Source organism: Berghia stephanieae, chromosome 11 (assembly GCF_034508935.2).
Source record: "Berghia stephanieae isolate SIO BIC M18660-M18661 chromosome 11, UCSD_Bste_1.3, whole genome shotgun sequence".
NCBI lineage: Eukaryota > Metazoa > Mollusca > Gastropoda > Nudibranchia > Aeolidiidae > Berghia > Berghia stephanieae.
In genome coordinates, this window is record NC_088370.1 from 6,404,624 (window position 1) to 6,419,623 (window position 15,000).

At 37.1% G+C, this 15,000-nt stretch overlaps 1 protein-coding gene across 1 annotated transcript in view; it reads right to left on the reverse strand.

Annotated features, from left to right (window-relative positions):
* The window catches only part of LOC144956784 (uncharacterized), an 85,429-nt gene that overhangs the window by 70,125 nt on the left and 304 nt on the right, over nucleotides 1-15,000 (reverse strand). The gene's annotated exons all lie outside the window — the stretch shown is intronic.

A 15,000-nucleotide genomic window follows, 5' to 3' on the forward strand; every position in this document is an offset into this window, starting at 1 on the left:
GGGGTGATGAAGAGAAATTTATAATTCAAGCTTTAATGGAGCGGAAAGGGCTTGTTGGTTCTTAATCCAATTTATCTCTTTATTTCTATTGATGTCATATTTCGGTGACATCCGTGTTAATGTACACAAGGTGAGTAATTAAACCTAATTGATGGAGAGTAGAATTTATAGTAAATATTGCCGATTAACTCTTTCATTGCTAACCATTTTCAGAATTTGTCATGAAACTTCACACCCACATAACACACACACACACACACACACACATATATATATATATATACTCAAACAAACAGAAAAGGAACAAGTAAGCTTCATTCTATGCATATAATTGTCCAGTGTCTAATTTTTATCGCTATAACAAACTATTTTCTTTATAATTTATTATTGTGATGTACAAAGGATATCAGAATAAGAAAATTGTTGGTTCCATGGTAACGAATGGAACGATTTTTCTCTGGATGGTAAGGACAGGGTTTATCAGTTAACTGCCTGGAAAAACGCGAATCTAAAAATTTGGCCAGAAATCACGTCCTCGAAATATCAAGTGATTTAAATGACTCTCATCTTGCCAAAAACTCTCAAATCTGAGACTTAAATGAAGACCCCACGAGGTCCCAGGTTTAAGAGTTTTTGCCAAGATGAGGATCATTTAAATCGATCGATATTTGAAGTAACAAGTTTTCTGGCCACATTTTTAAATACGCGTTTTTTCAGAGTTTGGCAGTTCACTGGTGACAAACACCGGCCTTAATTGAAAATTAGTTTGTTTTTCGTTTCAATCGCATTAGCATCAACAAAGCACGGTTCGTTAGTTTTTTTTTACCCTTTGCCAACCAGAACGGGCAAATCATCAAATTGGTTTACGATACAATCAGCACTTTTTCACCGGATCTTGAGCTTTGAGCTTTTTTTTAAATAGCGCAATATCCACTAAACGTGCGCAAAGCGCTTTACAACGGGTCTCTGATCAACAGCAACACAACATGTAGGACGTGACAGGACGCCTGATAGGTGATATTACATTTTTTAGGACAGAGTCAATGCTGTTAACGGACAAGTACTCATTTTACACCTGAGTCCGGTGAGAGAATGTGAGTAAAGAGCCTTTTCCAAGGACTCAACTATACACCGAGCGAGTCTCGAACCCAGGACCTTCCGATCCGAAAAGGAGTGTCACACCAATCAATGTAATTCATCAAACCAGAGAAGGAACGGAATTGACGTCACTCAGCTCTTTGTTATTGTTTGTAACAAGCTGTTTTTATCAGTCGGTCTCATTAATGGTATTAACCAGACTATAAACGTTCAGATAACACGTAGTTTTGTGTGTTGGTACGGCATATCCTGCTGGCAATTTATGAGTTTTTTTAAAACTACGTGTATAGTATCAATAGTGGGAATGAAGTTGACGTCAATGGGCATGATCTATAGATAGTATGCAGATGACGTCACTCAGGCCTTTGTTATTGTTTTTGCCATCCGCGTTTGTGAGTTGTTCTCACTAAACTGTATTATCCAGACTATAAAAGTTCATGATTACACAGAGTTTGTGTGTTGGTCCGTTATACTTCCGGATGGCAATGTTGTGAACTCCTTGGCCAAGCGCATTCGATCTATATTAACTTTCCATGTCCTGGAGGTCATTGGTTACATTGTAAAATGTGCTCAAAGTGACCTACATAGTTAAAAGTGTTCACAAATTTTGAATTATCTAACATTACGATTGGTCATTGTGTTCAGCTTGACACATGGGTATGTTTACAACTTTCATTAACAAAGCAGCGTGTTTACATTTCTTCAGAAATGACCAATCGTTGGACAGCAACAAATCACGTGATCGATGAATCGGTTGGACGAAAACATGAATATAGATCGCTCCCATTGGGTCTTTGTTATTGTTTTTTGCAATCCGCGTTTATGAGTAATTCTCACTAAACTGTATTAACCATACTAAAACATTTAAGGTTACACATTATAGTTTTGTTATAGTTCCGGATGGCAATGTTGTGAGCTTCTTATTCAAGCACATACTTTCTATAGATAGTTCAAAGATGACGTCGCCCAGGTCTTTGTTAATTTTTTTTGCCATCCGCGATTATGAGTACTTCTCACTTAACTGTATTAACCAGACTATAAACGATCATGGTTTCACACAGTTTGATGTGTTGGCCAGTTACACTTCCGGATGGCAATGTTGTGAACTTCTTAGCCAAGTGCATACTAAGAAGCTCATAACATTGCCATCCGGAAGCATAACGGACCAACACACAAAAATGTGTGTATCCATGAACGTTTATAGTCTGGTTATTACAGTTGAGTGGGCATTACTCATAAACGCGGATGGCAAAAAACAATAACAAAGACCTGAGTGACGTCATCTTGGAACTATCTATAGAAGAAACTCAGTTTTGTTATTGATTTTAGACAGCCATTTTAGTGATTAGTTCTCACTATATAATATCAATCAATCTATAAACTTAAAGGTTAAACATAACCGCACATAATTTTCAATTTGATGAAACATCTACTTTTCTTTATTTATTAATCGCTTCTTTGGTTTCGGTCATCTTTCATATGAAAAAGAAAACAGTGAGCATTCATATAGCATAATATTCACTAAACGTGCTCAAAGCGCTTTACAAGGGGTCCCTGGCAACAGCAACATTTGACATTTAGGACGGGACATGACACCTGTTAGGCGATATTACAATTTTTTCGGACAGAGACAACACTGTTAACGGCCATGTATTCATTTTACACCTGAGTACGGTGAGAGAATGTGAGTAAAGAGCCTTTTCCAAGGACTCAACTATGCGCCTCACGCGAGGCTCGAACCCAGGACCTTCTGATCCGAAAGCGAGTGTCATACCACAAGCCCACATAGCCGCACTTTAAATAGGATTCAATAGTCGTAACGTCACTTCCTTCCTAATGACGCATGGTAACTTAGTAACACTGGCTCTAAACTATCGGAACAATGGCGGACGCCCGTGTGAAATATTTCTCCGGCGAGCATAAAAACGTATCCAGAGAGAAAAACCCATAAATTTGATCATGTTTTGACTTTTATACATTCTGATCACAAGGCATATGAAAAGGGAATGAAAAGTTCTAGCCAGCATGAAGAATAAAAAGTAATGATTTTCTTTGTTTAGAACCAAGATGGCCGCCGTTGCCGTGCTGCGTGACATCAGACGACTGAATCCAATTGAGTCCATTCAATTTCCTCTCCTGTTCGTGAAGAATTAGTGTGTAATAAACGCTACACATTTCTGTAATTTACTCACAAGCAAACACATGAAACAAACCGCAAACAAAACTACGTGTAACCTAAAACGTTTATAGATAGTTCGAAGATGACGTCACTCAGGTCTTTGTTATTGTTTTTTGCCATCCGCGTTTATGAGAAATGCTCACTGACCTGTATTAACCCGACTATAAACGTTCATGGATACACACAGTTTTGTGTGTTGGTCCGTTATACAATGTTATGAGCTTCTTAGCCAAGTGCATACTATCTATAGTCTGGTAAATACAGTTTAGTGAACATTACTCATAAACGCGGATGGCAAAAACAATAACAAAGACCTGAATCATGTTAACTTCAAACTATCTATATTACTATTCAAACATTTATTTATTGAGAATTGATCATCCAAAGGTGTTCTTAAAACAATAACAAAAAACCCCCAAAAAACTACGTGTGTTGGTTCATTTTGTTGGTAGGAACTTGAAAGAAATATTTATTCCGACATAAAACTTTCTCGTTCGGTTCCTGTATGGTTCGACAACTAAAAACGAGTGAGTTGCACATTCACTTTGTTGTGTATGATAAAACAGGAGAGACCGGACTAAAAGGAAAGGTCAAATGGAGGGCAAGACGGACAGGAGAGAAAATTGAATGTCCTCAGCCATTGCAATAGAATTCAATAGTCTGATGTTACGTTGCCCAGCAACGGCGGCCATCGTGGTTCTAAACAAAGAAAATCGGCACTTTTTATTCTTCATGCTGGCTAGAACTATATATATGTCTTTTGATCCGAATGTGTAAAAGTCAACACATGATCAGATTTATAATGGGGTTTTTTTTCTCCTCTGGATACCCTTTTATGCTCGTCGGAGAAATATTTCATAAGGGCGTCGTCCGCCATTGTTCCGATAGTTTAGAGCCGGTTACTAAGTTACCATGCGTCATTACGAGGGAAGTGACGTTACGACTGTTGAAGCGTATTGTTCAGTTCTTGACTGAAAACAACGTTTAAATCCTAATCCACCCTCCATATTCTCCCAACATGGCCCCATTGCGACTTCTTTTTGTTCCCATTTGTCAAGGAAATACTCAGTGGTATTAAATTTCAGACTCTTGAAGATGCCGTAAGGCTTTTGAAGATGAAATTTCAGTCATACCACCCTCCATATTCTTCCGACCTTGCGACTTCTTTTTGTTCCCATTCGTCAAGGAAATACTCAGTGGTATTAAATTTCAGACTCTTGAAGAAGCCTTAAAGGCTTTTGAAGATGAAATTTCAGTCATACCCCCCCCTCCCCCCCCCCCCCATATTCTTCCGATCTTGCCACTTCTTTTTGTTCCCATTTAACTTTTCAAGGAGATACTCAGTGGTTTTAAATTTCAGACTCCTGAAGATGCTGTAAGGGCTTTTGAAGATGAAATTTCAGTCACACCACCCTCCATATTCTTCCGATCTTGCCACTTCTTTTTGTTCCCATTTAACTTTTCAAGGAGATACTCCGTGGTATTAAATCTCAAACTCCTGAAGATGCCGTAAGGGCATGACTTGAAGATGAAATTTCAGTCACAACACCCTCCATATTCTTCCGACCTTGTGACTTCTTTTTGTTCCCATTCGTCAAGGAAATACTCAGTGGTATTAAATTTCAGACTCTTGAAGAAGCCTTAAAGGCTTTTGAAGATGAAATTTCAGTCATACCCCCCCCCTCCCCCCCCCCATATTCTTCCGATCTTGCCACTTCTTTTTGTTCCCATTTAACTTTTCAAGGAGATACTCAGTGGTTTTAAATTTCAGACTCCTGAAGATGCTGTAAGGGCTTTTGAAGATGAAATTTCAGTCACACCACCCTCCATATTCTTCCGATCTTGCCACTTCTTTTTGTTCCCATTTAACTTTTCAAGGAGATACTCCGTGGTATTAAATCTCAAACTCCTGAAGATGCCGTAAGGGCATGACTTGAAGATGAAATTTCAGTCACAACACCCTCCATATTCTTCCGACCTTGTGACTTCTTTTTGTTCCCATTCGTCAAGGAAATACTCAGTGGTATTAAATTTCAGACTCTTGAAGAAGCCTTAAAGGCTTTTGAAGATGAAATTTCAGTCATACCCCCCCCCCCCCCCCCATATTCTTCCGATCTTGCCACTTCTTTTTGTTCCCATTTAACTTTTCAAGGATATACTCAGTGGTATTAAATTTCAGACTCCTGAAGATGCTGTAAGGGCTTTTGAAGATGAAATTTCAGTCATACCACCCTCCATATTCTTCCAATCTTGCGACTTCTTTTTGTTCCCATTTAACTTTTCAAGGAGATACTCCGTGGTATTACATCTTAAACTCCTGAAGATGCCGCATGGGCATTTGAAGATGAAATTTCAGTCACACCACCCTCCACATTCTTCCGACCTTGTGACTTCTTTTTGTTCTCATTTGTCAAGGAAATACTCAGTGGTATTAAATTTCAGACTCTTGAATATGCTGTAAGGCTTTTGAAGATGAAATTTCAGTCACACCACCCTCCATATTCTTCCAATCTTGCGACTTCTTTTTGTTCCCATTTAACTTTTCAAGGAGATACTCCGTGGTATTAAATCTCAAACTCCTGAAGATGCCGTAAGGGCATGACTTGAAGATGAAATTTCAGTCACAACACCCTCCATATTCTTCCGACCTTGTGACTTCTTTTTGTTCCCATTCGTCAAGGAAATACTCAGTGGTATTAAATTTCAGACTCTTGAAGAAGCCTTAAAGGCTTTTGAAGATGAAATTTCAGTCATACCCCCCCCCCCCCCCATATTCTTCCGATCTTGCCACTTCTTTTTGTTCCCATTTAACTTTTCAAGGATATACTCAGTGGTATTAAATTTCAGACTCCTGAAGATGCTGTAAGGGCTTTTGAAGATGAAATTTCAGTCACACCACCCTCCATATTCTTCCGATCTTGCCACTTCTTTTTGTTCCCATTTAACTTTTCAAGGAGATACTCCGTGGTATTACATCTTAAACTCCTGAAGATGCCGTAAGGGCATGACTTGAAGATGAAATTTCAACCACAACACCCTCCATATTCTCCCGACCTTGTGACTTCTGTTTGTTCCCATTTGTCAAGGAAATACTCAGTGGTATTAAATTTCAGACTCTTGAAGATGCCGCAAGGGCATTTGAAGATGAAATTTCAGCCATATTACCTGAAATGTAGCAAAACTGCATTGATTCGTGGCTTAAGGGGGTGGAACTTTGCATCCAAGCTCAAGGAGAGCCCTTGGAGAAGCTGTGAAAATTTGATGGTATTGTTATTATTAAGGGTGTTTCTTTTTTACGAAACCTGCCGAAACCCGACAAAGTTATAGGAAGTAGGCAGCAGTGGGGAGTAAACCTGGGACTCAAGGAAGCGTACACCATTGGGGAGTGAACCTGGGACTGGGTTTCGGCGGGTTCCGTAAAAAAGGAGCTCTGCTATTATTTCTTATACCGGAAATTTATTTAATGACCTTTGTGCCAAGAAATGAAGTGAGTGTGCAAAAGGACAATAGAGAATATAAACTGGAGTGGTGTAATGAGCTTTTGAGCTTTCATATAGCGCAATACCAACTAAACGTGCTCAAAGCGCTTTACAAAGGGTCCCTTACACGTAACATGTAGAACGAGACATGACGCTTGTTAGGCGATAATACATCATTTTTCTGACAGAAAAAACGCTATTAACGGCCAGGTACTCATTTTACACCTGAGTGCGATGAGAGAATGGGAGTAAAGAGCCTTTTCCAAGGACTCAACTATGCGCCGAGCAAGCGAGGCTCGTACCAAGGACCCTCCGATCCGATAGTGAGTGTCATAGCTCAAGACCACATAGCCGCACTCACTGGAGTCGAATGTAGAGCGTACTTCACGTAGCCAGACAGAGAATACTCTTCAACAGTCGTAACGTCACTTCCTTCCTAATGACGCATGGTAACTTAGTAACACTGGCTATGAACTATCGGAACAATGGAGGACGCCCGTATGAAATATTTCTCCGGCGAGCATAAAAGCGTATCCAGAGGAAAAGAAAACGACATAAATTTGATCATGTTTTGACTTTTACACATTCTGATCACAAAGCATATGACAAGTTCTAGCCAGCATGAAAAATAAAAAGTAATGATTTTCTTTGTTTAGAACTCAGAGGGCGGCGTGACATCAGACTATTGAATCGTATTGTCGTAACAGTCGTTTCGTGGGGTTTCTATTCCCCGTTGCCGCGAGGTTCTTATTCTCTATTGTCCTCTAGTACTTTTCTACTGTATTTTTTGTTGTTATCAACACAAGTGCCTGCTCCACTCCCGTTTCCATCAACAAATACCTCATAATCCACAAACCCAAAACGGAAAACTCGACATTCAAACTTGTCATTTGGAACTGAACAACAATTAAACGAGAAACTCAGCATTTAATTTTGAAATCCCCCACTCAAGAACAAACCATAATCTTTACTCTTTCTTCCCCTCCACCATCCGACTTTGGATAGCTCAGTTGGTAGATCACTCGCTTTATGTGCAAAGGGCCCGAGATCGATCCCGGGTGCAGTCGAGATATTTTTCTGACCCCCCCCCCCCCCCAACTTTCCCCCTGCTACCCAGCAATGAATGGGTTGTTGAGTCTGTTAGATTTGGCGGAAAGTACTTTTCGATAAACTAGCGTCCTATTCTATAAAGGATAGCTAGCAATTCCTATTGTCCGTTTCACGTTATAGAAACCGGGATAAACTCCGACTCCATGGGCCGAATGGCTCTGAAGGACTATTTTTTATATTTGTTCCCGAATTGAATGAATTCAATTTCCACATCCAGGTTAATACCGGCATAACAATAATAATTAAAATCCTTGAAACCTCGCCTATTCCATATGCAAACAGCTCAAGGCGCCTATCCAATACAAATATCATTTGCTACAATTATATGCCAAACACAAAGGCGTTTATATCATGAAAAATAATCTATAGATAGATCGACGTTGACGTCACTCAGGTCTTTGTTATTGTTTTTTTACAATGTACTTTTATGTGTTATTCTCACTGAACTGTGTTATCCAGACTAATAAACGCTCAAGGTTACGTATAATTTTGTGTGTTGGTCCGTTATACATCCGGGTGGTATTGTTGTGAGCTTCTTAGCCAAGCGCATTGTATCTATAGCAACCACTTGCAAACAAGCCCTTTCGACTGATGACTTCAAAAAATCGCTCCCTGCTTCTTTCTCAAACACCTGTTACTGAAAAGACGGTCATACAAACTTCTGTTTGAAGCTTTGGCCGTAATGGAAGAAGAGGAAGTTGCATTGTTTGCCTATTTTATGACCACGAACACTTTCATTAATCCCATTTTCGATTCTAATTTTTACCATTATATCTATACTATTTTAAAAGTCTTTAACTTTTAACTTAGAGACGAATGCTCTATGAACTGAGCTAGCTACTGATGCTATGCGTTTAGGTAAAATACTCATAAAATCCGCCAACCGGATATAACATACTAACACACACACACACACACAAACTATGTGTGACCTTTAACGTTTATAGTCTGATTGGTAGAATTTAGTGAGAACTAATCACTGCAGTGACTGTCTTTAAATAACAACAAAGAGCTGAGTGACACCAACTTCGTTCGACCTATAGATAGATCGAAGATGACGACACTCAGGTCTTTGTTATTGTTTTTTGCCATCCGCGTTTATGAATAATGCTCACTGAACTGTATTAACCAGACTATAGACGTTCATGGATACACTAAGTTTTGTGTGTTGGTCCATTATACTTCCGGATGGCAATGTTATGAGCTTCTTAGCCAAGCGCATACTATCTATAGCCAACATGTATTAAGCGCATAGAGTCAGACAGTTTCGGCGCTGTGCAACCCAACGTCTCAAATTATGGAGACGAGAGCTTAAGAATAACTCAGCTATAGAATCAGTCAAAGCTACGTGCACTTTTTTGCAGGCCTGATAACCTAACTACTTATGGGCTCATTGTCGTAATGGAAATCAAGTTAAACTAGGCCCAAAATTGCGTTCGGATGTTTCGATGTCTTATATGGAGACGTCGATTAAACACTATTAAAACTATTTTTCTTTAACTGTCTCTATCAAGTACATTGAATTTTTCCCCTCTCTTCTTTAATCACGTTCTGATTACGGTTCTAACAATCAAACGTGTTTCAAAATATTTTTACTCGAGAGGCAGACGAGGACTTACCTATAGGAACAATGAAAGATATAAATACATTCCAGTTGTATTTACTCGATATCAGTCCGTAGAAGTTTATTTTCTCCCTTAATCACTTTCTAATTACAATTCTTACAATCACAAAAGTCGTTTAAATAGTCTCTTAACTTGAGAAACAGAGGAACGGTTTACTATCGGTACCTATAGGAACAATGAAAGTTATAAATACACTCCACTTGTTTCAGATTGTAGCCATCGTTTACATATATCTTGACACTAGAACCCTCTGGGACTTGGAGTTTGACGTCATTTTTAACGTTTGTGCAGCGTCTTGTGAGTTGTCGTACGTTTAGCTCCAGGAAACAAGTGATTCCATTGGTTGAACTATTGAATACAACTACAAGATTTGTTTCCTTTTACGCCCAGGGAGGGGCGTGGCTACATTGGTTGATTTGGTGCCTGGCACCGCCACATTCACTTTTTTAAAATGGATTAAAGCATTTTAAAAAACAAACAAACTGAGAAATGGTTATATACCGCCTCTTACCTTTTTGAGTAAGACTTTTCTTTAATTTGTTTGTTTTCTTTCTTTTGTATTTACTCGTACGTAAAATATAGTATGTTTTAAGTCATTTTCTTCTGATTCTGGCACCACCTTATACTGTAAGCTTGCCACGCCACTGCCAGGGCTTCTCTTTTGACGTCATAATTTGGTCAGTGTCGGGCTATAAGTTTACGATTGCCACAGTCAGGTCCATAGAAGTTATTTTCTCCCTTAATCACTTTCTAATTTTAATTCTTACAATCACAAACGTGTTTTAAAATAGTCTCTTAACTCGAGAAACAGAGGAACGCTTTACCAAACTGTACCTATAGGAACTATGAAAGTTATAGATAAAATTATAATTCCATTTGAAATTACTTGTATCGGGTTCATAGAAATCTAGTTTCTCCCTTAATCACTCCCTGATTATAATTCTTACAATCACAAACGTGTTTTAAAATAGTCTCTTAACTCGAGAAACAGAGGAACGCTTTACCAAACTGTACCTATAGGAACTATGAAAGTTATAGATAAAATTATAATTCCATTTGAAATTACTTGTATCAGGTTCATAGAAATCTAGTTTCTCCCTTAATCACTCCCTGATTATAATTCTTACAATCACAAACGTGTTTTAAAATAGTCTCTTAACTCGAGAAACAGAGAACGCTTTACCAAACTGTACCTATAGGAACAGTGAAAGTTATAGATACAATTATAAATTCCATTTGAAATTACTTGTATCGGTTCATAGAAATCTAGTTTCTCCCTTAATCACTTTTGATTATAATTCTTACAATCACAAACGTGTTTTTAAATTGTCTCTTAACTCGAGAAACAGAAGAACGCTTTACCAAACTGTACCTATAGGAACTATGAAAGTTATAGATAAAATTATAATTCCATTTGAAATTACTTGTATCAGGTTCATAGAAATCTAGTTTCTCCCTTAATCACTTTTTGATTATAATTCTTAAAATCAAACGTGTTTTATTTAGTCCTTTTACTCGAGAAACAAAGGAACGCTCTGTGCCTTTAGGAACAAAGAAAGTTATAAATACACTCCACTTGTATTACCTCCTTGTAACAGGTCGTAGCCATCGTTTACATATAGCCTGACACTAGAATCCTCCAGGGCTTACAAGTTTGACGTCATTTTAAAGTTTTGTGCAGCGTCTAGTGAGTTGTCGTTAGTTTAGCTCCAGGAAACAAGTGATTTCATTGGTTGAACCGTTGAATTCAATTCAAGATTTGTTTCCTTTTGTGGTCAAAGATTTGTCTTTTGAAGTCATAGTGTGGTCAGTGTAAGGCTATAAGTGAACGATGACTATGATCTGGTCTGTAGAAGTTATTTTCTCCCTTAATCACTCCCTGATTATAATTCTTACAATCACAAACATGTTTTAAATAGTCTCTTAACTCGAGAAACAGAGGAACGCTTTACTATCTGTACTTATCGGAACAAAGAAAGTTATAAATACAGTAATAACTCCATTCGTAGTGTTTGTTATTGTATCAGAAGTTATTTTTCTCCCTTAATCACTTTCTGATTATAATTCTTACAATCACAAACGTGATTTATATACGTAGTTTCTTAACTTGAGAAACAGAGGAACGCTTTACTCTCGGTACATATAAGAACAATGAAAGTTATATAAATACAGTTATAACTCCACTTGTATTGTTTTCTTGTATCTGGTTCGTTGAAGTTGATTTTCTCATTTATTCACTTTCTGATTATGGTTCTTACAATCACAAACGTGTTTGAAATAATCTCTTTACTCGAGAAACAGAGGAACGCTTTATACGAAGTTATAAATATACTCCACTTGTATTGTTTATTAGTATCAAGTCCGTCGACGTTATTTTCCTTCTTTAATCACTTTAATCACATTTACCATTTAACCCGTTAATTGCCGTATGCTGGAAAAAAAACGTACCGTCAACAGGGGTTACTTATGCCATCCGGAGTTACTTAGGCCATCCGGAGTTACTTAGGCCACTTAGTAGAATAAAAAAGGTTGCTTTTTAACAAGATAAATTCATGAGTGCTTATTAGATCTATTGGTTCTAATTATTTAAAAGACAAAAGCTACATGTAATTCATCTTTTAAAATAAGCAATCTTGTTTTCAGTAAGTGGCCTAAGTTACCCCGGGTGGCCTAAGTAGCCCCAGTTGGAGGTATTTTAAAATTTGGCCAGAAAAAAAAACTCGTCCTTCAAATATGGTTTGGTTTTTCTGGTTTTTAAATAGCGCCTCTAACTCCGTATATAAAAAAGCTCAAACTCAAAGAGCCTAACACTCACGTGACAACGTTCACTGAAACGTGCAACCACTCAAACATGCTGTATGAAATAAAGCAATATCATTCTACGGTGTTACATATTAAAAAGGAACGTTTTAAGTTGTTTTTTGGGGGTTTTTTTGTTTGTTTTTGTTTTTGTTTTTTTTTGTTGTTTTTTTTTAATCGATTGATTTAAATGACCTTCATCTTGGTAAACGTTCTCAAACCTGGGACGTCGATGGGTTCCAGGTTTAAGAGTATATTTGCCGAGATTAGGGTCATTTTAATGGAACAATGTTTCAAGGACGAGTTTTCTGGCCAAATTTTTAGATACGTGTCTTACCAGAGTAATGACAGTTAACTGGTTAAAACAAACAAACAAACAAACAAACAAACTTTATCACAGATTTCAAATAAAAGAAATTTGTGTACTAATATGTGATCAAACCCCTCAAACGGGTATTATGTAAGAGAGAAATATATACCAAAAAGTAAATTTAGATTTAAAACACACAGAAATAATTTGTTTTAATTTTTTTTTTTGGCGTGGTTTATGAAATGATATTATTCCATCCCTCTCCCTAAATATTGACGCGCAGTGATATCAAGTAAAAAAATAAGAATTTGTGACGTCAGATTATCAAACGTTAAATTTCAATAAAATTAAAGTTTAAAAAAAGAGATGACGAAGTCGGAATCGATTGACGGGTAGATTAAATAATTTCTTACATTCTTGAGTTTTGGAATTCGAACTATATTTCCATACGCGCACTCATAAGCTCGTGTGACGGTTGGAAACACGTCCGGATTTTTAAAAATCAAGAATGTAAGAATCGTATATTATTACTATCTTCCCGATTAACTCTCTCCGTACCAGCCATTTTCAGAATTTACCCCCAAAACTTTACACCAAACTGACACAAACATATATTTTTTATCACTCAAACAGTAAAGTTCTTGCCATACATAATTTCTTTAGCAAAACATGCTCTTCAACACACTTTTCATTTTCTTTCAATTTTTTATAATGTACGAAAGAAATTTGAATAAGAAAAATGCTGGTTGCATCGTAACGAATGTGACGATTTTCCTATAGTTGGTGAGGTGAGGATTAATGTTATTATTGGCTTTTTTATTATTGGCTGAAGGGGGGTTTTTAGCCCGAAACGTTCCGAGTTGTATTTATTATTGTTCATTACTTTACTTTTAACAGTCCACAGCTTCTAGTATTTCAGTATCAATCTTACCTCATGGATCGACATAATATGAAGATGTCACACAACTGGTCTAAACGTGTTAATTCAACCAAAGGTTTCTATTTTCCATAAAATATAGTAACGCGTAGTGATATCAAGTTTACAAAAACATTTTGTGACCTGAGATTACAATGTGTTTAATTTAATTAAAACTGGCTTGAAGTATTTAATTATTTTTGTTGAAAATGTCTTTTATTCAGAGTTAATTACATCGGAATCGATTTAGGGGTAGAATAAAAGATTTCTTTCACTCTTTTGTTTTGGAATCCGAACTCTGTTCCCAAAGCGTACTCGAAAACTGGTGTAGCGATTGACATGTCCGGAATGAGGAATTCCAAAAAGAAAACAGTCTAATAAGAGATTTTATATTATATCCAGCAACCAGTTCCCCCCCCCCCCCCCCCCCCCCACCCTCGACACACACTCCCATCCCCAACATAAAATCGTTTTGAGGCTGAAGGCTATACTTTTAAAACGTCCGATCGAAGATGTTTCACTTTTCACAATAACTGTTGAAAAACACTTTAAACTATGATGTTGATGTTGTTGATGATGATGAAAATGATGATGATGATGATGATGATGATGATGATGATGATGATGATGATGATGATGATGATGATGATGATGATGATGATGATGATGATGATGATGATGATGATGATGATGTTGATGATGATGAAAATGATGATGATGATGATGATGATGATGAGGATGATGATGATGATGATGATGATGATGATGATGATGATGATGATGATGATGATGATGATGATGATGATGATGATGATGATGATGATGATGATGATGATGATGATGAATAAAACATCAAAGTAATAAACAATGAACAGAACAGCATTCAAAAGACTCCAAACAATAAACTCTTCGGGCTCAAAACCCTGCTTCAGTCAATAATAAATGCGATAACAACATAAATACAACACTTAAAAACCAGATTAGTTTAAGTGATGTTTTTACGTTTTTTATTGTTTTGGGGGCTTTTTGTTTTTGTTTTTGTTATTGGATGAAGAAGTGTTTTGTGCTCAAAACGTTCCGTGTTTTGACATTTTTGTTCTATTTCGAAGCTGTTATTATATGTTACAGTGAATGACATAATCAGTCGGATGGTGAAAAGGTTTGAACCGAGATATTGACAAGTTTAGTTAGAAGGTCAATTTTTGACCAAAAATGGATTCTTGTCATAAATGATTAAATCAACCCATTGTTACATCTTCAGGAAATATCAAAGCTTAATGTCACTTCTAAATATTTTTTACAGCTAGTCAAGTTGAAAAAGTGTGAAATTTGAGAAAAATTGCAGGATACCTTTTCCATACATCTGACCATAACTTCAAGAAAAATCACCCGATTTACTTCAAATAAAGATTAAAGGCTCTGGTGGGCATATTCTTTCAGAAAATGCAAATCCAAAATTTTCACCTTCCGGCTGGTTATGGCAT